This window comes from Tamandua tetradactyla, chromosome 5 (assembly GCF_023851605.1).
Source record: "Tamandua tetradactyla isolate mTamTet1 chromosome 5, mTamTet1.pri, whole genome shotgun sequence".
Classification (NCBI taxonomy): Eukaryota; Metazoa; Chordata; class Mammalia; order Pilosa; family Myrmecophagidae; genus Tamandua; species Tamandua tetradactyla.
In genome coordinates this window covers 36,938,856-36,950,655 of record NC_135331.1, presented here as the reverse complement: position 1 = coordinate 36,950,655, position 11,800 = coordinate 36,938,856, and the positions used below count along the sequence as shown (strand labels likewise).

General features: G+C 53.5%; 1 long non-coding RNA gene across 1 annotated transcript; it reads left to right on the top strand.

Annotated features, from left to right (window-relative positions):
* Positions 1 to 4,479: 4,479 nt before the first annotated feature.
* Positions 4,480 to 11,568, top strand: LOC143682362 (uncharacterized). The gene is made up of 3 exons (XR_013175094.1): positions 4,480 to 4,711; positions 4,837 to 4,928; positions 11,435 to 11,568. It is a non-coding gene; the product is annotated as an uncharacterized LOC143682362 (long non-coding RNA).
* The last annotated feature ends 232 nt before the right edge of the window (positions 11,569 to 11,800 follow it).

The following is an 11,800-nucleotide window of genomic DNA, read 5'->3' as shown; positions in this document are numbered from 1 at the left end:
ACTGGGCGTTGCGTTTCACGGGACATTACCTGTCCAGCCTGCTCATGCAGCAGATGGGAGCACGGACAGAGGAAAGAGAAGATGCTGTTGTCTGGGGCTTTTGGGCACCCTGCTTTCTGGCACCTTCCTTGTCCGGGCATTGGGAGTGGAAGCGGGAATTCTGGACCTGCTGAGAACATCAGATCCCCATAGTCGTGCTGCCAGTGGGGAAACTGAGGCCAGAGCAGAACCTGAGGTCCCGTTGCTGGTTGCTTGTAGGGCTAGGAAGAGGAGGAGGATGATGATGGTAAGAACCAACAGTTCTCATGCTTTCCTCGTGCCAGGACCTGCTCTAAGCCAGTGCTTTATGTTCATTGACTCATTTAAGCCTTACAATAGCTCCAGGAAGTGGGAATTTATTAGTTTCCCCCCTTTTGACAGATGTGGAAACTGGGGCACAGAGACATTAAGCCACTGGCCAAATGTAGCACAGCTGCTCTATAGTGAATTCAGGATTCGGTCCTCCCCCAGCCTGGCTTGCAAGGCTGTGCTTCTATCAGCTGCCTCTGCGTCCTGCCCAATGCTCTCCCCAGCCGAGTCCTGGCCCATTGTGACCTCGGTATCATCATCTGGCAAGTGGGATCAGTGCCCCTGCCCTCTCTGCCTCTGCCAGGCTGCTCGGAAGAGCCAGGGAGCTCTCGTGGAAGGAAAGCCTCTTGCAAACTGTGAAGGACTGTGGACCGGGCTGGCGTGGGCTTTGCCTCTCATTTGCGTGTGTGGATGAGAATGTTTCTAGGCAGAAACACTCCCTCTGGCACCTCCTGCCAGTGAGTGAGCTGCCACCATTACGATCTCCTGGGAGTCTTTGAACAGTACTGACCCCTCAGGCCTCCTCGCTAGTGGACCACTCTACAGCCCCCTTGTGTGGTGGCAAATGTGATTACCCCCCCAACAGGGACCCGGAAAGTGCCAAGTGCCAGTGAAGGGACTTGAGAGGCAGGAGCTGTCAAGGGCAGCTGGGAAGCACCAACTCCTGGCTGGAGGAGCTTTTGCGATGGGCTTGGGGAGACGCAGGTATGAACCCAGGGGTTGTTCCAGCAGGCAGGTGGATTGACTTGATCAGGAATGCAGGTGTGCTGGGGGATGGGGACAGTGAGTTCAAGGACCCTGAGGGGACCCTGGAGAGCCAACAATGTTTAGTAAGCAGTTTTGGGAGCAGGTAGATCAGGCCTCACCCATGCCCTGGAACTGCCGCTGCGGAGCATCCAGGAAGGAAGCTCAGGTCTGCAGTGACCTGCCACAGGGCCTTTTCATCACTTCCAGTCTTGAGAATTTTACTGGGGGCAATAAGATCATTCGTTAAACCTTGAAACCTGTGCAATTTCAAGTCCCGTGGAGGGCTGTGCACTATATCCCCCCAAGCACAAAGACTCAATCCCCAGTTGTTTGCCAGCAGAGGTGAGCTCAATCACCTGGTCTGACATGAGGCCAGGAGGGAGAGAGGACACACGTGTCTCCCAACGCTGGGAAAAGAAAGGGAAGATCATGTTTGCTTTTGCTGGCCCAGCGCTATTCCAGAAGGCTGGTACTAACAGACTGTGGGACCAAGGAACAAGCCAAGGCCAAAGGCCTCCATCACGGCATGTCCAGGAACGTGGGCGTGTCTGGCCGATGATATGCATGGGGCACCTCACTCTAAAACCAGAGGCTATGGGCGCCCGCCGTGCAGGTCACAGAGGGCACTGGCAGACAGACCGACAGTGGGTCGGAAGTGGGTGCCTTCTGAAGCCCTGTTTTCTTTTCCCTCTGCACAAGCAGGAGTTGATGACAAGATCCGCTGCCTGTTCAGGACAAGAGGCTGACGCTCCGGGAACTGGCCCAACACGGAGGGGACCCACGGATGTGCCTATGGATTTTCTTTGCATAACGGGTTATCAACTTCTGCAATACTTCCCACCTGCTCCATTAGCCCCAGCCAAGGCAGAAACACGTTGGCTGTGAGCTCATACCTTTTGCAAGGTGCAAGCTGTCTTTCCCTGCCTCTGAAGACATTGCTTTCTGCAACTCCTTAGGGAAACCTCGGGCCCCTTCCCGCAGGGGCAGGATGTCCCTGCCTCGCCTTTAAAGGGACAGGTGGAGGCATTTGGCCAAAGGGGCGCCCAGAGAAGGCGAGGGGAGAAAGCTTCTGGCCGAGCTGTCAGTGCACCCCCGATGTGCTGGGAATCCTCTGGGTTTTAGCTTCCCTTGCGGAAAAGGGATTTCAGCAAGACGCTCTCAAAACGCTTCTGCCTGTTTAGCTGCTTCATGGTTGAAGGTGGCCTTGCAGCGCCTCTCCTTTCGGATCAGTGTCCCCACCTGCCCTCCATCGGGCCTCATCTCACTGCCCCCGTGCCCACACCCAGTCCCCAGCCCCCTGCCCCCACCAGCCTCCCTGCTCTCCCTCTACCCACCTCTGCCATAGGCTTTGACAAAGGTCACAGAATGCCTTGCATTTCAGAGCACCTCCTGGGTGCCAGCTGCTGCACAGGCTTGCCTCACCCTTCCTGCCATCTCAGTGGATCATCCCAACCCCGGGAGGCAGGGACGAGTGTCCCAATTGCAGCCGAGGAAACCGAGGCTCAGAGAGGTGAAGACAGTCGCTTGAGGTCACACAGCCCGTGACGGCAGAGCCAAGGCTCCCCCTGGGATCTATACATCCACGCCCGTTCCAATACCGCAGGTGATGAATACAAATTCCCAGTTTTCCCCATTGTTCATCATTTGACTCTCCCGGTTTCCAATTTGGGTTCAAAACCCAACCAACTAAATGAACAAAAAAAAAGTCTTGGCTACACTTCCCTGCCCTGTTCCTTCCAGAAGACACAGGAATTCTTTCTTGGCCTATCTGCAGGGGGTGGGGGCCCAGCAAGGGAGCGGGGTTCGCCCTCGAACTCTTTGTGGCCAACTGGGGGAGACTTTCTGAGGTCGCCGCTTTGGAGGCCCCCTTGCCTCCCCCCCAACCCCCGCCCCTTCCCCAGGTCTCTCAAGGCCCAGGGGATCTGGGCGCTTGTCAATGCTTCTTAGCAATCGGAATGTGCCCTCTGACCCTGCCTTCGCCTCCCCCCGTGAGTTTCAGAGAAGGTTCTTTTTTTCCAAGCCCCTGACCCTCCTTCTTCGGGAAACAAACGGAGCTTGATTCTGTCTGTGTGTGGCTTGAAAAGCTGCTGTCGGGGCGGGAGCAGGTGGGGGGTACTTTTTTTTTTTCTTAAGTCTTCCGAACCCCTGCAATGTTTGAAGGACTTTCATTTTTAGCTGGGAGGATCCAACTGGTGCAAGGAATGTCCTGTCCTTGGGGACGAAACAGTATCCCTGTCCATCTGGGGAGACATTGGCACTCAGCTGAGCTGCCAACCTGAGAGAGCAGATTTGGTTTCTGGGCTATTTTTCATTCTCTTCTGCACGGTTGCAAGAGGGGGTCCCTGCGGGGCTGGCGGTCCCTGGAGTCTTCGAAGATCAGGGGCTAAATTCTCCAGAACACCCAGGAGCCTTGTAAGGGGTCCTTGAGCTGGAGAGAAAGGACCTCGAGTTGCTGGTAAGCTATTCATATCCAAAAGCTAAAGCAGCACTAAGTCTCCTGGTCCTTCCACTTCTCAACTAGAGCAGTTTCTCCCGGGCAAGGAAGGAACCTTACTCAGTTTCCCTTGCCTTCCCGCAAAGCTCTGTCCTGAGTCCCACACTCCCAAGATAGTGTCTTGAGGGCTTCACTGGCTAATCGAGTAAAGGGCCTTCAAGAGACCCCCATCTTTATCCCTGCTCTGCCACTGTGTGACCTCAGCAAGGGGGTTCCCCGCTCTGGGAGTCACTCTCCTCATTTCCGCGATGAGAAGCCAGGATCTGATGACCTTTGTTCTAGTAAATAGTTTATGTTTTGCGGGTCAGGTAGTCTCTGCTGCAACTACTCAAGTCCGCTCGCGGCAGGAAAGCAACCACAGTCAATAAATAACCGAATGAGTGTGGCAGTGTGCCAATAAAGCTTTATTTGCTGAAATCGGTGGTGGGCCGGATTTGTCCCGTGGGGGCTGTGGTTTGCAGATCCCTGATGTAGATTCCACGCAAAGGTCCTGAGGTTGCCATGTCGTGAATCTAAAGTTGTGAGCGTGGTTGTGTTAAAGATGGCAGATGATTAAGGTGAAGAGTTAAAAGGTGGGTTTTAGGGTCAAGGCAGATTCGGGGTTCGAGTCCTAGATCGGATGCATGAGCACTGTGTGACCTTGGGCCAGTCACTTACCCTCTCTGAGCCCTAGTTTCCTGCCCCACGAGCTGTGGACAATCACAATACCTCTTCTGTGGCTCGTTGGCAATGCCTGGTGCTCCATGAGCCCTTGACAATGACCGTCGTTGTTCATCTATAATAAAAAGGCAGAATTCCCTGACAAGCCCCTGGCATTCGCGATGAGCAAGGCGGAGAAAATAAAATGCTTTCTGTTTCCCACTAGAGCTCGAATCCCTGCTTTGAGACTACATTGCTGGGTGACTGTGGGCAAAATGCTTCACCTCTCTGAGCCTCAGACTCTCATCTGTAGAATGTGGCTCATTATCCCTAACTCTCAGTGTCCCTGTACACAGAAGGAGCTCAAAACTTGCTCCCTTCCAGCCTTGTTCAGTGTGGTTGTCTGCCACCTGGCAGCTCAAGGACAACCAGGTCACAGCAGAAGTCTTGACCCCCAATCTGATGGTCCACCTGCTCCTCCAGGTAAGGAAGTCCAGGTGACCCTGCTGGAGAGGGAGGCCCTGGAGGGGACTGACCTGGAGGGGATTGACCCCCCCCTCCCCCAGCCATCCTCAAAGCCTCAGATATATGCATGGGGCACCCAGCAGAATGCAGCTGCCGGAGCCAGGCTGACCAGGTAGAGCAGAGGACAGCCATCCCTGAGCCTGCCCGAGTTTCAGACATGGAATTTAGGAGCAAGGTAACAATTACTGTTTTAAGCCACTACGTTTTGGGTGGTTTATTACACGAGAGCCGTTGGTAGAATGTGCTGGCGGATGCTGGTGGTGTTCCAGTTAGAACGTGGGAATCTGCCCATTTCTCCCCAGTCTCACTGCACCCCCCAATGCCAGACCTAATATGGAGCAGAATCCATCCCAGATTGGCTTGTAAAGCCCCTCATGATACAGCCTCTGGCCAGCTCTCCAACCCCATCCCTCACCAGCTCTCCTTTTACTTATTCTTCTCTAGCCACACAGTCCTTAGAAATACCTGTCTCCTTCCTACCTCCAGCCCTTTGCCCCAAACCTTCCCTCTGCTGAAATGTGGATGCCCCCAGATTGTCATCTCTTGTCATTTGGCTTGAAGCCACCCTGGACACCCTAAGGTGCCCCCATTCCCATTGCCCCAGCCCTTCCAATCTACCTGTTTTATTTCCTTCATAACACTTACAATCCATCCCTCATGTCCTTTGGTAAACTCCTCTGTTATCCTCCCGAGTCCCTTCTGGGGTACCCTTCTGGGGTGCCCATCATAGGCCAGGCCTGGGTAAGACGTGATAACAAACTTCAGTTTTTAATAAATTATATAAACTGTCCACCTCTTACGGAGCCCTGATGTGCGCTGGGTCTCTTTTTGAGCCCATGGTCACTCATTCATGTCTCTTAGGGGCCCAACAAGGAAGGTCCAATAGTGGCCCCATTTCACAGATGAGAAAACCTGTGACTTGTCTGGGCCACACAGCAAGTTAGGAGCAGAGCTCGAGTGAACCCAGTTTTACAGATTTACCCTGCATGGGTCTCACCCTCTCTGCTGCTTCCTGGCCACCCCTGCTGTGTGGCTCCCCCAGTGCAGGGAAGGAAACCAGCCTTTGGGGGCACTTTGGGGGGAGCCCGGCTTGCCTCCTTCCTTCCCATGGACTGCTCACTGCCCTCTGTTAGGGCCGCTCACCAGCCTTGGCCTTCCTGCTTTCTCCATCTCTTGCCCCTCAGCAGGGGGGCTGGGACGTCTGTGGTTTCAGGGTGCCCCATAAGCCAACCCCAGGAGAGCCTGTCGGCGGCTGCTGGACCGCGCCGGGGTTGGGGATGTTCTCTGCAGTGAGACTGACTTTCCTCTGATCCGCTGGCAGAGTGGCCACTGTTTGATGGCGTGAGTGCACTCCTTGCCTGAGTGACCAGTCCCCAGCTGAGCGACCACAGCAGTTGAGTGACCAGTCCCCAGCCGAGTGACTGCTCCCCGGCTGAGTGGCCGCCTTGGTTGAGTGACCACCTCGCAGCTGAGTGACCACCCCACTGAGTGACAGCTCTGTGGCTTGAGTGACCGCCCGGCTGAGTGAGCATTCCCCACTGGGTGACTGCTCACAGGCCCCTCTCCCTCTGGACCTCGGTCCCTCACTTGTAAAATGGGGACAAGCGTAGAGCACAGAGCACCCATCAGGGGGGCCCTTGCCTCGTTGGTACCCGATGCACGTCAGCCATGCCCATGCTCACAGGTCCAGTTCCATGCTCCAGGTTCTCCCGTGATCCCCTGAACACAGGGAAGGTGGGTGATGCATCAAGCAAGATACATTCTCATCTTACAGACGGGGAGACAGTCCCAGAGGAGGCGAGGAGGTGGTAGACACAAGGGGATCAAACCCATCTGTCCACCTCCATGCCAAGACACACTGTCTTCCCTCCTCCCTCCCATCAAGGGCACTCAGGAAGCCCCTATTATGTGCAAGGCCTGTGCCAGGTGCTGGTACATGGTCCTTCCCCAGGGCATCTTCTGTGAGCTCTAGGCACCTTGCCCTCATGGGCTTCTTTATATTTTTTGTGACTGTGTTGTTTTCCAGAATGGATCAAATTCATTTTCTCCATTTTAAAAGAAATGAAAACATAATTGTGGGTTGCTAAATATATTTGTGGGAGCCCTAGGTACCGAGACTCTTGTTTGTGATGGAGAAGTCAGCCCTGCTCGCCCAACACAGCATCCCACAAAGGAAATTAACTATACATGTATGGCGAGCTCTGCAAGGGAGAGTTCTGGGCATTGTGAGAATCGAAACGCAAGTTTGGCCCAGTTTGGGAGCTCAGGGAGGGCATCTCTGGGGATGTTGTACATCTGAGCTGAGAGCGGAAGGGTGATCAAAAATAGGGGAAGGAGCACCCCGGGCTGAGGAACAGCCTGTGCAAAGGCCCTGTGGCTGGAACCAAGGATGCAAAGGGGCTCAGAAAGCAGGGGCCAGGTCAGATAAACCTGGGGACCAGGGTGAGGTGGTGACCTTTCCTCTCAGGGTGGAGGTGGAAGCAGGATGACATCAAAGTATTCCCCATCTCCAGCGTGATTGTGGCGGAGGGCCTGCTGTGGATTGAATGAGGACCCCCCAAAAGCTACATTCCACATTACCCCTAGAACCTGTGACTGTGACCTTATTGAGATAAAGGGCTTTTGCAGATGTAATTAAGTTAAGGGTTTTGAGATGAGATGTGTCTGGATTACGTGGGTGGACTCTAAATCCTTAGAAGAGACAAACAGAGGAGGGAAAGGGAGAAAAGGAGAAGACCGTGTGAAGATGGAGGCAGAGATTGGAGTGAGGTGGCCACAAGCCAAGGATGCCTGGGGCCACCAGAAGCTGGAAGAAGCAGGGAAGGATCCTTCCCCAGAGCCTCTGGAGGCCCCGTGGCCCTGAGGTCAGGTTGATCTGAGCTTTCTGGCCTCTAAAGCAGGAGAGAATGAATTAATGTCGTTTTAAACCACCTGGTCTGTGATCATTGGTTACGCAGCCCGGGGACACTAATTCAGAAGAGGGTCATCCAGGCTGCACCTGCATGGGCGGGCCTCTGGGGAGCCACAAACACCCCCACACAGGTGAAGAGAAGAATCTGAGCAAGAGTTATTCTGAGTACAAACCGAAGCCCAGGGAAGGCTGTGTTCAGCCAGGCACTCAGCCCAGTAGTGGCAGGTCAGTGAGTAGGAGCTGCGGTTCTGGGCACCTCGGGCCAAGGCTATCCCCACGTGGCCTGCTGCGTGTGCAGCCTTCTGGAGGGGGCACTGTGTGGTTGTTGGCTCATTTATCTATTTGGATACCTTCTTTTCCCTGCCTTTGCTCTTTGTCAAGACAGGGTGGACAGGAAGCAGGAGGGTCCCTGCAGTGCCAGATATACCCTTCCTGCCTGTCCTGGACCTCAGAGGAGGATCTCTGGTCCTCCCGTGGTGGGCAGCAGCTTCTTGTCAACCAGGACGCTTTTCGGAGAGTAGACATGTCCCAGAGCTTGACGCCAGGTACCAGGCTTGAGTCTCAGCTTGGCCGGCATGGTTTTGCTCGAGGGTTTCAAATGGGGACGATGGTTGAGAGCAAAGGCCTGCAGGTTTGAGGCTTGGGGTGCTTCCCTAAAGCTTAAATTCAGGCTTTACCATTCTCTGTCTGTGTGACATTGGGTGTGGTGCCTCGGTTTCCTCATCTGTGTAATGGAGGTTAGCTCGAGGGCCTGGCGTGAGAAGCAGGGGTAATATCTTTAGAGCTGTCTGCAACATGCCCAGCCCAGAGCTAAGCCCTCAATCAATAGAGGCATCGTCACCACTGTTACTGCTATAACAACTACACTCACTGCTGCCGCTATCATTATTGCCACTCTCCCTGCTATTGTGATTTCCATGCCTACTCCTGCTCTATTGTTTTACTGTTATTTTGCTGAATGCCTGTCCTGCTCACTTTCTATGACAGAGTGGAAAGACCCCCGGCTATCAGGACACCTGGATACAAAGTCTAGCTTAGTGCTCATTTTGCTGTGTGAACTTGGATGTGTGAATTACCCTTTCTGAACATTTTGGGAAAACTTTTTTATCTTGAAATAATTATAGATGCACAGGAAGTTGCAAAAATATTACAAAGATTCCCGTGGCTGCTTTGCTCAGCTTTCCCCACTGGCAGCAGCTGATGTGGTTGAAGTACAACTTCGAAACTGGGAAACTGACGTTATTGAGATACTGTTAACTAGTCTACAGGCCTCATTGCCTCTTCTCCAGTTTTAACCTGAGCTCACTGAGTGTGTGTGTGTATGTGTAGTTCTGTGAAACTCGACTATCTGTACAGACTCGTGTCACCATCTACAGAACCGTTCCCCATAGCTCTGCTCCATCGGTGTCCCAGAAACCTGGCAATCTCTTCTCCGTGTCTATAGTTTTGTTATCTTGAGGATGGTATACCCATTGCCCTCTCTAGACTTTTAAGAAAATATGTATCAGAGTAACATATATATAAAATGAAATTTCTCATTGTAACCATTTTTAAGTGCACAATTCAAAGGCATCACTTACATTCACAGAGCTGGGCCACCAACCATTGCCAAAACTCTTGCATCACCCCAAATAGAAACGCTGTACCCACTAAGACACAAGTCCCTATTCTTGCCCCCTCCTGGCAGCCTCTCATCTGCTTCTCGTCTGTCTGCGCTTGCTTATTCTAAATATTTCATCTAAGTGAATCACACAGTACATGCCTTTTGTGTCTAGCTTGCTTGGCACGACGTCATCAAAGTCCATCCGTACTATAGCACCCATGAGAAGTTCATTCCCTTTTATGGCTGAACAAGCATCTATGAACTTTGGATTTCCATTTGAGAAAGTGTCCTCAAAGACTCCTCTTAAAAAAACCCTCCTATTGCTTATGTGACATTGCAGGGTGCCCTCAGCCGTGCTGTTGTATCTGTTTATAGAACAGAGTGCCTATCATGCAGATGGGGAAACTGAGGCAGGGGAACCGATTCGCTTCAACCCACAAGTTCAGGGTCTGCCCGACTCGGACCCCAAGGATTCTGTCCGCCCTAAAAAAGACATAAAAAGACAGTCTACCCGGATGACAGATGTTCGATCAGCCCTGCCACCCTCCACCTGCCCAGCTTCTTGGGGGAGGGGCTGGCTTCCCAGCTCGTTCGGACGCGGGCTCTGAGAGTCCCTCCCTGCTCATCACAATTTTCCCCAGGTGCGTGGCACCCCAGTAGTGAGGCAGCAGGTAGATCTGACCAAGTGCAGGTGAGCCAAGGCTGCGTCCCGGGGAGGCACCCAGGCTCAGGGCCTTGGGTGACGGAGCAGACGCATGTGTCAATAAACCCCGCCATGGGACAGCTGCCCCACGCCCTCTCTGGAATTAAAAGCTTATTCATAACACTCTCCCGCCACCAAAACACACTTTGGAGAGGGCTAACGTACACAGTGCCGTTTCACCTGACCTCCTTGGGGCTCACGGCCCTGCCCAGCGTCTCCCACTTAGAGAAACAAGCAGATGGGCTTCCATGGTGCAGAAAGGGAGGCGTGGGGTGGGGGGCGGTAACGGATGGGGCCCCAGAGGAGGCGGCGACCCACTCTGGAGGGCATGTCGAGGCATCGGGATTTTATTCCAAGAGTAATGGGAAGCCACAGGAAGCCTTTTAAGTGGAGGGCGTGGGGGCTGATGTGAAACGATTTGCTTTGACGTGTACTGCTCTGACCGCGTGTGGCGCGTGGGTGGCAGGGGCAGGAGTGGAAGCGACCTGGGCAGGTGGCGGCTGGGAAGGTGGAGGGCGGTGGTGGGTTCAGGCTGGGTGTCAAGAGGATGGGGGGATAGCGCAGGCATGAGGGGGCGAAGGTGGGGGGGCAACGATGGCTCCCCAGTTTATGGCTTGAGCTCTGGTGAGAGAATGGGGGGTCCACCTACTAGTATGAGTGAGATGGGGTTGGGGGCCTATTCGGGGGTGGGGGAAGCAGTCTTCGGGCAGGACACGACCAGTCTGAGATGACCAGGAGACACCCAAGTGGAGGGTAAGAGGCCACCAGCACCACACACATGCATGGACTCCGGGAGGATGACCATGGGGCAAACTCAGGCTGAAGATGGGACTTAGCCCCAAGAGAGGGTGAGCCCTGCCCCACCCCACCCCCAAGCAGTGAGCAGGATACAAGGTAGAAGGTGAGGTTGACAGAGGAGACCCATACGGGGGGACCTCGAGCCCCGAGGGGAGGATGAATTCAAGGGGGAAAGAGCTGACCACTGTGCCCCTTGCCTCTGGCAGAGTGAGGTGTGCAAAGAGCGGAAGCCATCAGCAGCCTGGCAGGCACTGGGGACCCCGGACCGGAGCGACAGAGGGGTGGTGGGGGCAGGAAGACCCCCGGAACAAGAGGGACAGAAGAAGGGACCAGAAACAAGCTTCCATGCCCATGGAAACTTCGCACACCATGGGGCAGGAGTTTACCCATTGGTGGAGAAGGGTGGGGTGTAAAAGAAAATGCTAGAACATAGGTGATCAAGATGAGTGATTGGGAAGTAGACTCAGCAGGTAGTCCCCGTGATACCCCGCCCCCCAAGTTTGTGGGATTCCTTCTCCCTGAGTGTGGCAGGTCCCAGGAATTGCTTCTGGCCCATAAAATATGGGAAAGGTGCTAAGATGTCACTCTCTTGATTAGGTTAAAGTTACATTATATGACTCCATCTTGCTAGCAGTCTCTCTCTCTCTCTCCTTGCTCGCTTGAAAGAAACAAGCTTCCATGAACCCTACAACTGCAGGGGAATAAATTGTGTCACCAACTGATGGAGCTTGAAAGCAGATCCTTCCCACCCTGGCGGACGCCTTGAGCGTGGGCTTCTGACACCGTAAGCTCAGACCCCAGTTAAGGTACGTCCAGACACATGACCCACAGACACTGTGAGATAATCGATGTGTGCTGCTTTAAATAAGCTTGTGGTGATTTGTTGCATGGCATAGAGAACTGATATACACAATATTACGTTAAATACTAAACTCACACAGCACGCATACACATAACAAGTAAATCCAAGGCATATTAAAGATCTAAATAAAAAAGCAAGATTTACTTAATCATAGCACAAAACCAAAAACC